At 36.1% G+C, this 19,002-nt stretch overlaps 2 long non-coding RNA genes across 2 annotated transcripts; both read left to right on the top strand.

Moving 5' to 3' along the window:
- Positions 1-17,082: 17,082 nt before the first annotated feature.
- Positions 17,083-17,459, top strand: LOC147498095 (uncharacterized). Its single transcript, XR_015196537.1, has 3 exons — positions 17,083-17,102; positions 17,186-17,288; positions 17,395-17,459. It is a non-coding gene; the product is annotated as an uncharacterized LOC147498095 (long non-coding RNA).
- A 210-nt stretch (positions 17,460-17,669) lies between these two features.
- On the top strand, positions 17,670-18,098 carry LOC147498094 (uncharacterized). Its single transcript, XR_015195274.1, has 3 exons — positions 17,670-17,740; positions 17,825-17,884; positions 17,976-18,098. It is a non-coding gene; the product is annotated as an uncharacterized LOC147498094 (long non-coding RNA).
- Positions 18,099-19,002: the final 904 nt, after the last annotated feature.

The raw sequence follows: 19,002 nt of genomic DNA, 5'->3' as shown, positions 1-19,002 counted from the left end.
GGTCGAGCAACCTTTGAGAAATCTTGAATAAATCTCCTATAGAAACCTGTGTGTCCTAAAAATGTGTGAATGTCACGAACTGTTTTTGGTATAGAAAGTGAAGCAATTTTTTCTATCTTAGCTTTGTCGACTTCGATTCCGTCCTTTGAAACGATATGTCCTAAAACTATTCCTTTTGTAACCATGAAATGACATTTTTCTCAATTAAGAACAAGGTTTTCTCTTCTGGCGATGTAAAGACCTTTTCAAGATTTGATAGACAGCTATCGAAAGAATCTCCATATATTGAGAAGTCATCCATGAATACTTCCATAAAACGTTCAACCATATCACTGAAAATATGAAGCATACAACGTTGGAATGTACCAAGTGCATTGCAAAGGCCAAAAGGCATTTGTTTATATGCAAATGTACCGAAAGGACATGTGAACGTGGTCTTTTCTTGATCAGCAGGGTCTATGACTATTTGAAAATAACCTGAATAACCATCTAGAAAATAGTAATATGCATGACCGGCTAAGGGTTCGAGCATTTGATCGATGAAGGGAAGTGGGAAATGATCTTTACGAGTGACCGCATTAAGTTTGCGATAATCAATGCATATTCGCCATTTCACTGGAATACGAGCGGAAATGCATTCATCTTTATCATTTCGCACAACTGTAATGTCAGATTTCTTTGGAACCACGTGTACAGGACTAACCCAAACACTATCAGAGATAGGGTAAATAATACCCGCATCGAGTAATCTTAAAACTTCCTAGGGTACCACATTCATGGTTGGGTTTAGACGACGTTGCGGTTCGCGCGACGTCTTAGCATTTTCTTCAAGGTGTATGTGATGGGTGCACACAGTATGGTCAATGCCTCTAATATCATTGAGGGACCATCCAATAGCAGAACGATGTTGTTGAATGACATTAATTAAACGAGATTCCTGATCGTCAGTCAATTGCGAAGAAATGATAACTGGGTGACGACCATCTGGATCAAGCTGTACGTATTTTAATTCCAAAGGAAGAGCTTTTAAGTCAGGGGTGGGTGGAGTGGGTATTAAAGATTCTTGAAGAAAGTCATCTTCCATAGAGTAAACAGATTGATGTTCATCCAAGTCACTGGACATCACAGTCGTAGGGTCAAAATAATGGTATTGACTCTAATAACTCGTTTATTTCTTGTGTATAATCATCGTCCTCAAATTCAGAATTGCTAAAGGAAAGAAATTGGTATACTTCATCTTCAGGAAAAGAGTTTGTTAAATACTCTTGCACAATGCTATTAACCCTGTTCACCTCACCATCAATGTCAGGCTCTGGAATTTGTTTCATCAGTTTGAACACATTTACCTCGACCGAAAGATTTCCGAAGGACATGGTCATGGAACCATCCCTACAGTTAATAAGAGCATTAGTAGTTGTTAGGAACGGACATCCTAAGATGATAGGAATGGAATCACATGCAACTTTTGTATCCAAAATAATAAAGTCTACAGGATAGAAAAAGTCTTGGACTTTTACAAGGACGTTTTCCATAATTCCTTTTGGATACTTAATGGAACGATTGGCTAACTGTAGAGTCATGGTGGTAGGTTTCAGCTCATGAAGACCTAGTTTTTAAATAAGTAATATGGAAGTAAGTTCACACTAGCTCCTAGGTTTAGTAGTGCAGTAGCCGTATATTTGTCACCTAAGGTGCATGGAACTATTGGTCTACCAGGGTCCTTGTATTTGACTATACCATTGTGTTTGGTGATGGATGGAAACTATTCGGTGAGGAACGCTTGTTGAGGAACATTAGTTCTCCTTTTTGTGGTGCATATATCTTTCAGAAATTTTGCATATTTTGGCAATAGCTTTAAGGCATCGAGAAAAGGTAAGTTGATTGTAAAATTCTGAAAAGTTTCTCGAATTTCATCAAAATTCTCATCAGGTTTATTCTTTGCCAAGCTTGCAGGAAATGGTGCCTTAGGGCGGAATTTGGCAAAGGAGTCCACTGGCTTGTTTCCTAAATTCTGAGATGTTGACTTTGTTAGATTTGGTGGATCCTCCGTAGGTTCATTATTGGAAATAGATTCATTGGAACCGTCGGATTCCTTTGGTTGATCATCTGGCATACATATTTGATTGTCTACAGTTTTTCCAGATCGAAGAGTAGTGATTGCGTGCACCTCACCTTGGTTGGGAGTACTTGTACTAGGTGCATTGGTGAGTTCAAAGGTAGTGTTTGTTGGCTTAGGGTTTGGAACTGCTTGTCCAGGAAACACACCTTTCTGACTCTTTTCTTACGCCAATTGTTGAAGTGATTGTTGGATAGACGTTAAAATTTTAGATTGTTGGTTCATGTAAGCTAAGAAAGTCTCACTTGTCCTATCCGTAACGAGTGACGCAGGTTATGCAACATGTACTAGTTCACGATTATTGCTGAGAAGTTGTTGATTATAGTTGGGATTTGGATTGGCTGGAATAAAGCTGCTATTAGTTTGATAGTTAGCATCGGAATTATTTTGAAATTGATTTTGACTTTGTTGGTATTACTAATTATTTCCTTGGTGGTATGGAATAAAGTTGTTGGGTGGTCGAACAGGTGGATTTGCAAAACCTGGAGGAGCCCCCATCTGTTGGTTATTTTGGCGCCAAGCAAAATTTGGATGCTGTCTCCAAGGTGCATTAGGAATGTTGAATGCACATGCCTCCTCCGATGGTTGAGTAAGGGAAGCATATAACAAGGGACAATACGCATCAGGATGGTCAGGACTAAGACAAAGAACACATGGGGAGGTGTCAACGTTCATGACCTGTTTTGGTAGTTGATCGTTTACTTGAACTGCAAGGGCATCTACTTTTTTAGTTAGGGATTCTACCAAATTTTTCAATTCGGGATCGGGTTTTACCTAAAAAATAGATGTAGCTTTTGTAACAGTATCCTTTGATGACCTAGACGACTCAGTGTTACCCCAGTGTGTACTTTTTTTCGCTTGTTTTTCAAGAAAAGTATATGCTTCAATAGCTCCTTTGTCCATGAAGCAACCGCCGTTCATTATATCAAGAGTTTCTTTTTGATGATCAGAAAGTCCATTAAAGAAGGAACGAACAAGGACAACTTTGTCTAGTTGGTGATGAGGACATTCTAAAAGAAGATCAGTAAAGCGACTCCATGCTTCCGTAAAGGATTCATGACACTACAACAAATATGACATATGACATCACTAATTTTAGATCACTTTCAGTGAAGTGATGTCATATGAAAACTATGACATCACTTTTCTCAACATGTGATGTAATAATTATCACAATCTTTTTTTAACATCACTTATTTGAAAGACCGATTTAGTAGAGTTGTACAACATCATTTTAATAAGTGATGTCATGATAGTGATATAGTAACACTTTTTACGTCACTTTCGCCATTATCACTTATAAAGTGATGTAATATCTATGTATTCAACATCACTTTAAAAGTGTTGTTACTCAATGTGTCACTTATAAAGTGATGTAATATCTATGTATTCAACATCACTTTAAGAGTGATTTTGCCAAGTTTTTGAAATCACTTGTGATGTGACTTCGAAGTGTTATTAATGATATACCTATTAATTATTAAGTTAATTAGTTAGAAAAACAATCGAAAAAAAAAAAATTAGGTTAAATAGAAATGAAATAGGCGTGATTGGTTTGCTAGACCAAGGTCCAAAATATTGAATTCGGTGAATATTTCGATGTACCTAAAAACCGATATATATATCGAATATATCGGAAATATCGAGATATCTATTTTTTGTTGACCGGTCAAAATTTTGTTTTGTATGTTGATATATCGAAAAATATCGCCGATTATATCGGAAATACCACAATATATCGGTCAAAGTCAACACTTTATATCGAAATATCGTGATATATCGGTCGATATATATCATTATATCGGAAATTGCGATATATATTGGGAAAAAAATAATTCAATATTCGGTTGAGATATATCGAATATTTCTATATCGGTGTACCAAAAAAATGAGATATATCGGATATATCTTCGATATATGGGCGATATTTTGGGCATTGTCCTAGACTAGCCGAGAAATAAAAAAATAAAAGAGACCGCGGTTTTTTCTAGTTAATATATTTTGGTTTCCCTTTTGAATAGAAAAACCATCGGAAAATTAGTTTAAATAGAAATTAAACAGCCACTAGTTTGCTCGACTACCCTTAAACCAAAATTAGAAATAAAAAACCGCCAATTTGATACTGAAAATTTTGGTTTCGCGCTGAGAGAACTTGGTATAAGTTATACTTAAGGCAAACTGTTATGGGAAAAGTCAGAAAGTCGGCTGAAAATTATTGCAAAGCAGGTTTGTTTCTTCCTCCTTTCTTCCTCCCCTCTTGATTTTCTTCTCATATACCAGTTTGAAATTAACTAATTTATACCTTGTTTTCACGATTTCTTCAAAAAAAAGAATCTTCTTTTTCAGTTACACGTTAGCGAAGGAAGAACGCAAACAGGTTCCTATTTTTTTTCTCTCCCTCTCTCCATACTCGATTTCCCGATATTTTTATTCAATATATTTGTGTTTGTCTGGTGGTGTGCTAAATTTTTACCTTTTTTCAATTGGGTGCTTTTCTACTTGTGAATCGGCATGGCCTCTTTAAGATTTCTCGATATGTTTATTGAATTATTATTGTGATTTGCTGTGTTCAGTTCGTCTTTAAGATTAATTGTTTGGGATTGTTTGGCTGCAATCTTTTGGATTGCACTTGTTTATGGATAAGTTTAAGGATGGTTTGAGAGAGAAAGTAGTTTTTGTGTGTGTGGAATTGGGCATGATGATCTTTGCAATGGTGATACTTGATGTCTAGATGGTAGTCATGGAGTCGGTTTTACAAGTTACAAGATAACTCATGGTTTGGGTTTGAGGCCTATTATTGAAGTATTCCCTTAATTAGATGAGGTCTATCGATATTATTTAGTAGTGCATGATCGTTTATGGCTGGTCATTATTTCCGACCTGCAGATGAAAAGGGAAATTACCGAAGTGCCAAGCAAACGATAAGCCTTGGGCTAAATTCGTGACCTTGGGAGCTAATTAAAACCATAGTCTGTGGATGAAGTGAGCTATCATGTAAAAGAACACAGAAATTAAGCCATAACATCCAACTAAATATTATTCTTCATAAATTAGCATCAAACTGCCCGACCTTTATTATATAGAGGTACCTTGTCCTTTAAAATGATTTTTTTTTGCTTTTTGATAATCTGGTGTTATCTGGCCGAGGTTGTAACACATACTCTGCTTTCTTAAAAGGTCACTATCTTGGACCATTTATCCTTAAAATTGAGTGTTGTTATAGACAAATGTAGATAATTACACTCTAAATTGGTCATGTCGGATAGAAAAAGGATAATAATTAAGGCTATATGTCGTGATCGGTGCAACAAATCCAAAGATGTATCGGAAGATTTATATATCATGATTGGACATCCAACTAGGTTTGGCACCCTAGAGCGTGCAACATGATTAACACAATTTCCTTGGAAATATAACCTCTAGACAAACTAAATATACTAGTGTTACCAAGGGGATACTACCCTGTTGGTGGAGTTCCAAGAATAAATACCAATTTCATACTGAAACAATTGTAAAAAAAATATTCGGGCAGTTCATCTAAACACTATGTATAATGTGTTGAGGATCTTAAGTACAAATATCAGTTTTTCTTAATATTTACGGAATATATGGTTAATAGGACTACTAAGATAAAAATTAAAAGTTGAAATCGAACTCACCAAAGGCTAGGGTGCTACGGAAGTCGCCAAGGATCTGGAATTTAAAAGTTGAAATCGAACTCACCAAAGGCTAGGGTGGCACCTGGAAGTGCGCCAAGGATACGGAATGCGCTGGCTCCAACGATACCTGGTCCGAGTTGGCTGAGGATTATTTCACTTCCAACTGCAACATAATTGTTCCCAAGGTATAGCAGGTAATACAGAACAACAAGAAGCAGCTGTCCCCAAAGATTCTTCGCACAAGGCAAGACTTCATATAATGGTTCACAAGTCACTTAGGAAGTTGTGGGATTGAATAAGCTGTTAGGAGAATGGTTAACATGATTAAGCCCATTAGAGACCAATTCAGAAGAAGATTTTGTTTGGACAAGATCACTGGATCCCATGCCTATTACTAGGAAGAGAACCATAATGAACGAAATGAATTTCTCCATCTTCCGAGCCTGGGAGATAGAATTTTGACAACTTGCAGTTCTATAGGAAAGTGGAACTTATAAAGAAGAACATGATCATTAAATACTAGGAATTTAGAAGTTTAAGAAAGTTCGACGTCAAAGAATTATAAAATATAGCATTTCTCAAGATTCAATTCACATTAATGTAATGCCAATAAGATAGATCTTATGCGTAATGGGAGGTTGGTCACTACATAAGAACAAAGGTGTAACTGTTAGTGGTTATAGAATGTGCCATTGTATGCTCCTTCTATTTTAAATTACCAAGTAAGCCTTGAATTGCTGAAATTCCGAGGTAATTTCGTTGGTTGAAGATTCTTGACTATAATAGGTGAAACTTCAAAATTAGTAGAATATCAAGACCTCAAGTATGGTGGGACTTGCCTTGTGTTCATACATACCAAACAAACTTATGGATGTTTAACACTTTCTACGCTTCATAAGTTTTTTGTAGTACTACATTTTTTTGTATTCTTTCTTTTTTTTGAAATGTGGCTCGGCCTTAAGTTACGGTCATTGATTTTGGTTGAATGGCGGTATAATCGATAGAATTCCTACCATTAAGTGACACATTCACCATGACCAGTCATCACAGGTTGTCAATAGATCCAGTTTTAGTTGTAACTATATCTCAAGATTTATGCAACAACATCTCACTGTAATATACCTCTTAACGGTACACTCAAGAGTCAAGAGTGTGTAAACATTTGAGATCTACATATTTGTGGGAACTGCATCCCACGATTGCATCACTTAATTTCTCACCGATTTGTTAGGATTGACTCTTTGCTAATGTTGTTCTAATTCTTATACATCTAGGTGCTCCTCTTCGATATAGTAGGTTCAATATAAGCAACGTTATGGACAAGACTTGGAGAACTTTAAATAGGTTAAATAGTTTACACTTCTATTGCTTTATTTGAAACAAGTGCTTATTACTATGTACATATATCATTGACTATGCTGAAATTTTCTAGAGCTAGTGATGAGTACGAAGATGCTGTTGATGAATTCATCGCGATTAAGCTTTGGCTCCTTTGATGGATAAAACAAGCATTAAATGTCCGTGCATTAGTTGCAAAAACTTTAACCATTTGAGTCCCGATATTGTAAAAGACCATTTGATCATTGAGGGTATTGATATGACTTATGATCCTTTCGTTTTGCATGGAGAAGAAGGGCAAGTGCATGTAGTAGATGAAGGAGTTGAAACTACAGACTTTAACCTCACTGAGACTTATGAGATGCTTAAAGCGACAAATGAGAGTAATAAGAAAGAAGAGTTTTACGGTGATCCAAAAAAGAAGCCAAATTCAAGAGGCGGTTGAGGAGTCCGAAAGGCCATTGTATGAAGGTTGTAGCAAGTATACAAAGTTGGAAGCGGTTGTTACATTTGTATAACATAAAAAGCTAAACATGGTTTGTCTAATAGAGGTTTTCTGAGTTTTAGAGGCGTTGAAGGATATGTTTCGAGGAGGGTAATGTTATTCAAAGTCAAATAATTCAGCAAGTATTTGTTAAGGAAGTTTGACTGGATTATAAGCAAATCGACGATGTGTAAATAAATGATTGCATGTTATACATCGGGTGATTTTAAAATGATGTGAGCTGTCGAAAGTGCAAGACTACACGATGGAAAACCGATCCTCATACAAAAAGTACGAGAAGGTTCACAAAGGTTTTGAGGTACTTTCCTATTATTCCAAGGTTCAAGAGGATGTTTCATCTGTCGAAATGGCAAAACAGTTGACATGGCATGCATCCAATGAGAATCTTGATGGAAACATCGTCATCCGGTTGATAGTCCCGCATGGAAACATATTGATAGTAGTTGGCCCTCTTTTCGGTGATGAAGCACGAAATCTTCGATTGGCATTGTCTGGCGATGGTGTCAATCCTCATCGCGACTCTTAGCTCGAGGTATAGTTGTTGTTGGCCATTTTGGCAATATATAACTTACCTCCTTGGATGTGCATGCGAAAAGAAGTATTTGATGTTGACATTGATAATCCCCGGTCCTAGCCAGCCAGGTAATGACATAGATGTTTATTTAAAGCCACTGATTGATGACCTGCTACTTTTGTGGATAGATGGTGTGGAAACGTATGACGCATACCGAAAATCCACCTTCACATTAAGGTCTGTTTTAATGTGGACCATTAATGATTTTCTAGCATTTGGAAACCTAGCTGGATGTGCAACGAAGGGCAGATTAGCATGTCCCAGGTGTGGCGTTAATACATGTGCAGATTGGCTAAAGCATAGCATGAAATTCTCTTACATGGGAAGTCGTAGGTTCCTTCCAGATGATCATCCATATCGTTTGAAGAAAAGTTGGTTTAATGGGAAGCAAGAACACGGGGCTAAGCTAGTTCCTTTGAAGTCTGATGAGATTTTTACTCAGGTAAAATCTATAGAAAATGATTTGGGGAAAGATCCGGAAAAGAATTTGAGAGATAATTGGGGAAAACCTATAGGAAAGAAAAAAAGAAAACGTGGAAAGGGCATACAAGGTAAGCAGAAAAAAACTGGAGGTGCAAAATTGTGGAAGAAACAATCTGATATTTTTTGATTTGCCCATCTTTGGAGATTTCTTTTGTTAACTCATAATCTAGATGTTATGCATATAGAGAAAAACATTTGTGAAAGTTTGCTCGGAACTTTGTTGAATCTGAAAAAAAAATCAAAGGATAACCTTAAATCTAGGAAAGACTTGGAAGAAATGGGATTAAGACATGACTTGCATCCTGTACAGAATGGGAGTAGAACTTTACTTCCCGCATCACAATGCACCTTGTCAAAGAGTGAGAAGCAAATTTTTTGTGAAAGGTTGAAAGCGCTGAAGTTGCCTGATGGGTATAGTTCCAATATATCATACTGTGTTTCCTTGTCTGACTATGCTATATATGACTTGAAGTCTCATGATTACCATGTATTAATGCAACAATCTGTTGCCTTTGGCCTTAATGGAATCTCTTACCAAAAGGGCCTAGGAATGCAATTTTCCGACTCTGTTCATTCTTTAATGAACTATGTCAAAGGACTATTGATAAGGAAAAAATGGAACAAATGGAGGATGAAGTTGTAGTGACAATGTGTTTACTAGAAAGATATTTTCCTCCATCTTTCTTTGACATTATGGTACACTTGACGCTTCATCTTGTGCGGGAGGTGTGCCTTGGAGGACCGGTGCAATTTCGTTGGATGTATCCCTTTGAAAGGTATTAATTTTTTTTATATATTTCCCTGTTATTACTACAATATATTTTAGCTAAAAGATACACCTTTTAGTTTGTAGAGTGTTGCATTCTAAACATTTGATTATTTATTGAGTATAGGTATATGAAGGATTTGAAAGCAAGTGTAAGGAATCATGCACTGCCCGAGGGGTGCATGGCGGAATGTAACTTGGCTGATGAGAGTGTAACATTTTTTTCCGAGCATATGAAGCGAGTTGATATTAATAATGAACAACCAAGTAGAAATGAAGACTATAATGATGAGTCCACAAAATCCAGTATTCTTGAAGGTAAGCCACTATTGAAGGGGACAATTATTACATTAACAAGAGACATGGTTGAAGCAGCACATCGTTGCATTTTGTTCAATTTCGAGGAAGTTCAGCCGTACATTGAGTAAGTTAATATGTTTAATGTGACAACTTAAAATATATATATATATATATAATGAGCACCTTTTTAAATAGAAGACACAAAAAAATGCTCATCGGCAAGGAACCTCGCTTACGAAGAAATGAAGGTGCTTTAGGAGCAAAGCATCTTTGAAACGCGTTGATTGAGTGGTTTAAGCTTGAGGTGAAGAAGCAGGTTTTGTTATCTAAATTTATAGAAGTTTTAATCGATGTAAGACTTTGACTTTCAATTTTTGTTTGTCTTTAAATTGAAAATGAGAAAAAAACCAAACATGTATCTGATATGTTGGATTGGCTCTCGGATGAACCTCGTTGCGATGCTTGGAGCTATAAAGGTTATTTGATAAATGGCTACCACTTCCACATAAAGGATGGAGAAAAAGGAACTCAAAACTCTGGAGTGTCATTGTCAGCTAGTAGCTTGTGTAGGGCAAGTGCTAAAGACACCAGACAAATCGAGGAAGATGTGACATATTATGGTGTGATAAAACACATAATTTTGCTAGATTATGGTGTTTTACAGTACCCATTATTTAATTGTGATTGGGCAAACGTAGGAAGTGGGATCAAAGTAGAAGAGGGATTCACGTTAGTTAATCTGCATCAAAGTTTAACACACAAGCAAGACCCTTTTATCCTTACATCCCAAGCTGAACCAATTTTCTACTCACGAGAATCACATGACAGCAGTTGGTATGTGGTTTTGAAAGCACCTTCTCGTGGATTTCGTGATTTTGAATGTAGTACGGAGGAGGACCTTAGCAATGTGCCGCACCACCACCTTTTGCAAGTGTGGAGCTAGTTAATGACATCGAAGGTGGCGTGAGAAGGCTTAAGTCTATAAGCGTCAAGATTGTGAGGGAACTTGGGTGCTAAAAAAAAAAAGAAATAGAGTGTAATTGGGTCCTGTTTTGTTTTCATTTTGTCCATTTAGACTGATTATTATGTGGTTTTGTTTTGTCTATTTAGTTATTGACTTTATTTTGTTTTGCGAAAGTGCTTCTTATAATGGTGCAAGGCATGTTGTGTTATGGTGATGATCAAATTATGTACTTTATTTTATCTAAGTGCCATGTATATGATTGTTTTTTTTTTTGCTATAATATTTTCTAATCTTTTCAATGCATGTGAAGAATGACAAAGGAAAAGACTAGAGAACTAACCCCGGTAAGATATTTTGATTCTCTCTCAATTTTTTATTCGTCTTTGTATTTGTAGTATTTTAATTTTTTTTCTTCTATTTGTTTGGATTTTCTAGTACCAAAAAGCGGCAAGAGCTAAGGTTCAAAAGTTTAAAAGAGCACTTGTAGAAGCATCTAAGAAAAGTGGGCGTGCACATTCAGGTTTGTGTATATTGTTAATTTCCACTTAGAAAAATAATTATGCTTCGGTTGTGATTGTGTCATTAAGGTGTGGTTGTGAGTATATTATACCAATTTATTTTGTCATGTACAAGGTTCCAAAAGTCCAAATAAAGTTTATGGTAAGAAAGTTCAAATGGAAAGGTTGCCAAGGGATCAACCAAATAAAAATCAGGATATGGAAAAGCTACCAAGTGAGCAACAAAATGGAAATCATGACCTGGAAATGGAAGATGACGAATGGTTGGAAAACCACTGTGAAAATGACTACGAAGGAGAAGGTAATGCATCAGAAGGTTTGAATGATCCTCAACCAGCCAACACCATGGGGCCGACAAAACTGAATCAATTGGATCCAAAAAGCTCAAAAAAACTTGTGCTTGACTTTAATGAAAAAGGTCTACCTATAGGTCCTAATTCGAACTTATACAGCAGTTACTTGGGCAAAGTAGCAAGGGATCGCGCTCCAATTGGCTATCCTACTTGGCATAAAGTAACACCTGAGATTAAGGACAAAATGTGGACTGTTATAAAGGTAAATTTCTTTATTTACATGGCAAGTTATATATTATTAAAGAAATATAGTAATATTTGTTTATGCATCTTTTTACAGCAACATTTTGTAGCACCAGAACGTGCTAGAAAACAAACTTTTAAGTCTATTGGGAAGCTCTGGCGTGGGTTCAAAACAAAATTGAGATCAGGAATTTATGATGCATATGATACTGACCAAGCTAGAATTGCGCATTGTCCAACTGATGTAAAGTTACCTGATTGGAAAGCATTTGTTGCAAATTGTTCACGCGAAGGATACAAGGTATTCATCATACATTATATTGGTTATAAAATCCATTTTGCATATCAAGACTCATATATTATTTTTTTGTAGAAACTAAGGGAAAATGGGAAGAAGGCAGTTCAACACCACAAGATGCCCCATACTTGTAGTCGTAAAGGTTATGCAAGATTGGAAGATGAGTTGGTAATTGAATGATCTATTTTTGACTTGTGAAGATTTCTCCCCTTAAGAGTACTTAATATATATGTGAAATGTTTTATTTCCTTGTTCTGTAGAGATGTAAAAAGGGTAAGATTGGTAAGCCTGTTACAAGAGGTACTGTATGGGTTGCAGGCCACAAGAGGAAAAACGGAGAACCAGTAAATGAGTTTGCTAAAGAGAAAATAGTATGTTCTTCACTGTTCATAAAATATTTTCTAAGATAAAAGGCATGCTTATTCGATTTTCATGCGACTCTAGTTATATTTTTTATTCTTGTTGTTGTTGTTGTTCGGGCCAAGTTATAGGATAAGTTGAATGAAATAGACTGTGATATAGAATGTGGAAGAGGAGATGCCCTCTCACAAGTTTTAGGTCCTAATCCTAATGGGCGTGCGCGTGGAGTGGGATATGGAGTTACTCCATCTACTTTGTATGGTATCCAACAATGCAATGGGAGAATGAGTGAATTGCGGGGAGAAATATGATCTTTGTATTGGAAGAAATGTCTTCTGTCAAGAAACTTGTTGCCAAACTATTGAATAGTGAAGAGGTATTCAAATTTGTTTGGGGATTCCATATATACTTTTGTTTTGATTTACCAACATCAAAATTATTTTCAGCCAAACCATTCGTCTGTTCAACCTTCTCTAGAGGTGGCAATGAACCCTTAAAGTCCATCTTCCCAAAGCAATCACAATATGAATTCTGTATGTATACAATGTTGGATTCTATTTTTTTTTAAATTTCAAATTCCTAGATTTACATTTATATTATTGTTTCCTTATATTCATACAGGGACGGACTAAATCGAAAAATGTGTCTACTGAAAGATCTCTTGAGGGTCGACGTGACCACCAAAGTCCATCTGCCCCAAGCAATCAAAATTCAGTAAGTTTTCCATGTTAAATCCTATTTCATTAAATTTGAAAATTTCATGTCTTTTTTTTTTTTATTTTCCCTTTCATGTTTTCGTAAAGGGTGGGGCTAAATCCAAAGTTGTATCTATGCAAAGACCTACTCATCAGGCTCAACGTGACCATCCAAGTCCATCTGCCCAAAGCAATCAAAATCTGATTTTCGTATGTTATCCTTGCTAAATGCTATTTCATTTAACATGTGAATTTCTAGAGTCATGTATGTATATCTTTTTGTTTTCATACAGGGTACTAAATCCAAAGTTGTGAAGTGCAAGTTGTTTAGACTTGTTCTTGAAGATGTCGTAAGGAAGGATTGTGGTATAACGATGATCCAAAGAGCCTGATTGCATACTAAGCCTTTAGGCCCCGGGTTATTCAAAGGTTTCGTTGAAGTTGCAATTCAAAAGATGCTACCGCTTGTTAGGGGAATAACGCTTTGAAGACGATAGAAGATGCTGTCTCTAGTTTTGTGGCTTGGCCAACCAATTCCATAATTAAGTTGTGATGTGCACTCAATTTTAAGAGCTAGTCTTTTGTTATTTGAAAACACTTAAATTTTGAAGACCTTTTAATTATACGTGTTTGGGCAGTTGTGTTAGTTGGAATTGGACTCAATGAATGGTGAATGGTTTAGATTCTTCTACTTGGTGCTATATGTATCTGTTTTCTTTATTATTCTTAGCTTTGTTATTGATCCGTTTGCAGGTTTTATAACTGATCATTATTCATATATCCATACTGATTGTTCTCTATTGCTTCTTGCAGGCCAACACTTTTTAACTCCGCCTTTGTAAAGTTGTCGCTAGCTTTACAATGCCGGTCCCAAGCCCGGATAAAGGAGGAGGGGAAAGGGAAGAGTATAGGGTATTGCAATTAAAATTTTCACTTTTTAAAATATATCAAAGTTTGGGAGTGAAGCAGATGATCTACTGCTGTAACACGGTATTTACTTCACCTCTTTTTGTATTTACTTTTATGTCATAACCAAATACTGTTACTCATTAGTTCCAACTACTACTTGATAATTTTTAGGAATTAGTTTGATAATTACGGTTTGCATTATTTGATTGTTCATTTGTATTTGTGCTCAATAGGGAGCTGAAGTTGTCGGGTCGCATACAAAAAACTTTGCTTGGGAGTCGAGGCTTTCGAAAAAAAGTATGAACATGGATTTTCATGAACCTGAAATGTTTATCTTGTCGCATTACTATATATGTACATTTACACAAATGTGGATTCGTGCTACTTCGAATGATGTTATTGTACCATAGGTGCTGCTATGCTTACTTTTGAAGCTCTTTTCGAGACATCTGAATTTGCAAGGAAGTGGGTTACATTCTGCAAAAGTTCAATATAGAACCTCGAGCCCCCGAGTGGTACTTTTCTCGGAAGATTGACTATCTAAAAGACAAAGTCCATCCAAAGTTTGTGAGAGAACGCGTCGCAATGAAGGTTTTAATCTTTTGTCCATATTTGGTTTATTTTTGTCTAGTATGTCGCTTTTAGTTCCTGACCAAAGACACACACGCACCCTGTTAGAAGAAATTATGTTGTTGGCCTTAGACAAATTAGTTGGATGTGTTGTCCGATCTTATCTTAGTGTTATCTACTTAAACTATGTTTTTGATGGTTATGAAACCATTCAAGTTCAAATTAAGTGTTTGATTGCATCATTTCGTTTTCGAGAGAGTACGGAGGCTTTAAGGTTGGATAAATAGTTTGGTTGACATGGCAAAGAAGGTTCCCAAGGAGGGTTGGACAATGCAAGATGGAACACCATGGCCTGGGAACAATGTCCGGATCATCTTGGAATGATACTGAGGTAATTGGTCATGTATATTATCGGTGTTTCCTACTATTCTTAAAACCTTAGTCCTTGCATCATCCGCTTTATCAATGTTATGCAATGTGCCCGTTTCCCTCTCTATCTTTTATCTTTTGGTAGGAGACTATAGACTAAATTTGTAATACTTGTTGTCTTGGTGATGTAATTGCATTGATTTGTGTAACCCGAGACCACCTTAGATACTTTTTATATCACCAAGAAACATGAAGACCTAGGGTATGCAAGTTGATGCGAGGGACAAAAGTGGAATGTTTCAGTGATTGTATTTTCTCATTGTTGCTTTTCTATCACCAATATGAAGACCTGCTTACTCATGGTTGCTATCTCATGCTTGCTTTCTCATAGGCACTGTTGTTTCTTATGGGCAAACCAACAGATTGGGAAAACACATACGATGCGTGGGTCAAATTTGTTGAACAGGGGTTATTAGACTTGCCATTCGGGATTTGTTTGATATTATACAAGAGGTAGCAATATTACAAATATGAGCCCGAAAAAAAGTTTCTCTATCTTTTTTTGTATATATATATTACCTATGTGAATCATTTTTCAGATATTGATTATATAATAGATCATGCACTTGAAACTTTGGAACCTGATGATATGAATTTTCTCGTATTTTTTTTCCCACATAGCCTATTGGCAAGTACTATCACATACATGATTAAGACATTCTCTCTGTTCTGCCTGTAAGATGCTAAAATAACTTATTAAAATGACATAGCATCACCATCTTCTTTTCCTCTATGTGGAGTATAACTTTTTGGTACGTTTTTTGGTATCTCAAAAGGCTAAGCTTTGGTTTCTTAGCTTTTGAATGGACGAGTAAATGGAAAATTTACAACTGAGTGAAGGATTAGTGAATCCTCACATGAATAATTCGTCCATGACTATGTTCTTCTCTTAGTGGCGAATTTTGTGGCAAGTATGTTGAAATTGTCTCAAGGGTGGGACTTTTCTTCACCTTTGAAGTTTTGATAGGGGAGAGGTTGTTCAAGTTTGCTTATAAGTTTTTCTCAGAAGTGTCACCACTAACATTTAGTGTACTGATGTTTATTTAATTTCAGGTTGGATCGGGGAATTTCTTACGCTCATGTCCTACATGGAAATTTACAATGAGGAGATCAACGACTTGTTAGCTCCCGAACATCGAAAAATTACAGATTCATGAAAACCTCGAGGTACCTATCTCCTAATTTAGTAAATGAATATGGTATTACATATATCTTTGAATAATAGTTAACATTGGTGATTGATTATATTCTTCCCAAGAGGGGATATTTGTTCTTTGGATTGAAGGAAGAGATTGTTGCCACCCAAGAACAGGTTCTTGATTTGATGGAGTTTGGAGAATGTATTGTTCTTCCCCGTCTTTCTCTTCCTCATTTGTTTTTTGTGTGTTTTTTTTGGCAGTCAAATTGGTAGTACAATTGTACTTATTGATGCTATATTCCTCTTTGCAGCTCATTGACACATTGGCGAGACTAATATGAATGTTTATAGTAGTAGGTCTCACACAATTTTTTGAATGGTATGGCGTGATTTACGATATCTTTGTTGGTACTATACACACTACATTTACCAAATTTCTCAAACTTAATTACTTCTTATTTTGTTTATATTCTCCAATTTGGTAAAACTACAGATTATTGAGAGCCGAGTTAAAACAGAAGATGACAATGTTGGGGCCTCCCATGATGTTGTTCGTGTTTCGGGTTGTGGTACATATCTACTAAAATGATCCTCTTAAATTTCGCTCGAATAAATTTCTGAACCAGTCCATGTACTTTATTAAAGATGGGCATCCAACTTAAAACCAGTTGGTGATAAGTGGAGAAGCCCGGGGAACTTATATTTTTATGCAAGGCTTAACATATCCCATGTGGGACATCTTAACATACTTATTCATGCTTTCAATATTCGTTAGTCCTAATAAATCTTGTTTGTAGAATTTAGTTGACCCTAGCTGGTTTAGAGCGTACGCTAAGACTAGTCTTTGAAGAATGCGCTTGAAAGAGGGATCTCATATAAATAAAAGCCCGATGACACTTGGGGACTGTGATAAAGAAGCCGCGTGAAGGTGTTGAGAGCCAAGGGTAGGTTTTATTCAGTTGTTCTAACACATAGATTTATTGGGATTTATCTTCTATTTCCTTACATTCTTTACCATCTGATGTAGGGGACATGTCCCATATCGTGACAGCAAGCTGACGCGCATTTTGCAACCTTCCCTTGGTGGAAATGCAAACACTGCAATCATATGTAATATAACCCTTGCACAGGTAGTCTTCTCTAAATTTACTATGGTTCTTACTAGTTTCCCTGCATAATGTAAGATAAATATATTTGGGCAACTCTATGCTTATACTATTTGCCATGTGATTGCAGATTCATGCTGATGAAACAAAAAGTAGTATTCAGTTTGAAAGTAGAGCGTTACGTGTTACAAACTGTGCACGTGTGAATAAGGTCTTTCTGCACTTTATCTTTCATTGTTTGCATTTTCTTCTTTTCTTTGGGACCTCTTAAAGTCTCCAACTCTTATTCTTATGAATTTCGCTCTCAAAATATAATAGAGATAGAACATGTGCATGGCGCTTGAGTTGGTGTGGTGAGATTTTATAGTGATTTTGGTAACAACTCCTATCATTCTTTTCTTTTGCAGATTTTGACAGATGCAGCTTTGCTGAAGCGTCAAAAGAAAGAGATTGAAAAGCTTCGAGCAAGACTGTAGGTTTGTCTTTTCTGGTACATTTCACTTTCTTTTGTAGTAGTTCCAAACATTTGCTTATGTGTGAACTTTAAATTCGTTGTATAGGGTTCTCATGCAGAGCATTTTGGAGAGGAGATTCTCAACTTGTGGAACACATTGTTATAGGTTCTATTATGTTCTGGTCCACTGTATTTTTTTGTTTCCAAGAATTATGTTGGTTAACTCTTAGAAGTTCCTTCCTATATTTTGAATGTAGAGTGAACTGGAGCGAGAGCTAATAGCTTTGGAGTTGCAGGAGGAAAAGAAAGCTCAAGCCTTTAGAGAGAGAAGGTTACAAGAGCAGGCCAGGAAAATTGAAAATTTAAGTTCAATGGTGTTGAACTCAAGTGTAGATGAAAATCACTTTACACATAAAAAGGTTTATGGGTTTTAATGAGAATGGCGACTGATAGCAATACCTTTCATTTTCTTTCCTTTTCTTCTTCCTTTGATTTGCATTGTCGTGTCTCGTTCTTATTTAGTTATTTACCTTCATTATTTTCCCCAACTCCGTTCCTTTTTCTTGTTGTAGGGTAAGAGGAGGGAAACATGGTGTCCAAATGTTATGTCACATGATACTCGTGGAAAGGTAACTTTTTTAAGTGTGCAGTTAGGTATACTATGAGGAAATATTTTTAATGTATGTTCACTAATCCTATATTATGTAATCTTCAACACAAAGTTTGTTTTGAAAATATTATGATTAGTTTGGGTATAAGTAAGCTTTTGTGGTTCCCATGAAATATTGTGAGTGTTTTAATTGCAAGTATTAATACTGATAATATATATAAGCATGATAAACACACTCAATTGTCTTCAAGCTCCTATCTGAGACTCTATGAAGTACTTAGTGAACCTACTAACTCTGTTCCGAGTTCCAACACAATCATGTGTGAGAACTACCTCTAACAGTGAGGTTCTTTTACACGTTCTTGGTATTGATGAGTTCAATGTGATTGAAAGTAGGTTAACAAGTTCTAGTTGGTTCCAGGTGGGGCTATGCCTTAGGCAGGCGATTTTTTTCCTACAAAAAAATGAAGAAATTAAACTTTACTTCTTAAAAATGCACAAGAGTTTGTGGTGCCTGACCAGTATAATCTGTTTTCTTTGGACTTTTACTGATAATGTCTGATATTCTGGCACTGGTTTTATAGGTTTTTTTATTCTATATTCTCAATGTGTAATATTTAGGGTGTTATGATTATGGCAGTTATTCCCAAAATATTTTTAGTTGCCTGTTTGTA

The sequence above is a fragment of the Coptis chinensis genome, chromosome 5 (assembly GCF_015680905.1).
Source record: "Coptis chinensis isolate HL-2020 chromosome 5, ASM1568090v1, whole genome shotgun sequence".
Taxonomy (NCBI): domain Eukaryota; kingdom Viridiplantae; phylum Streptophyta; class Magnoliopsida; order Ranunculales; family Ranunculaceae; genus Coptis; species Coptis chinensis.
Note: the sequence above shows the minus strand (reverse complement) of the source record. Positions and strands in the feature narration are given on the sequence as shown.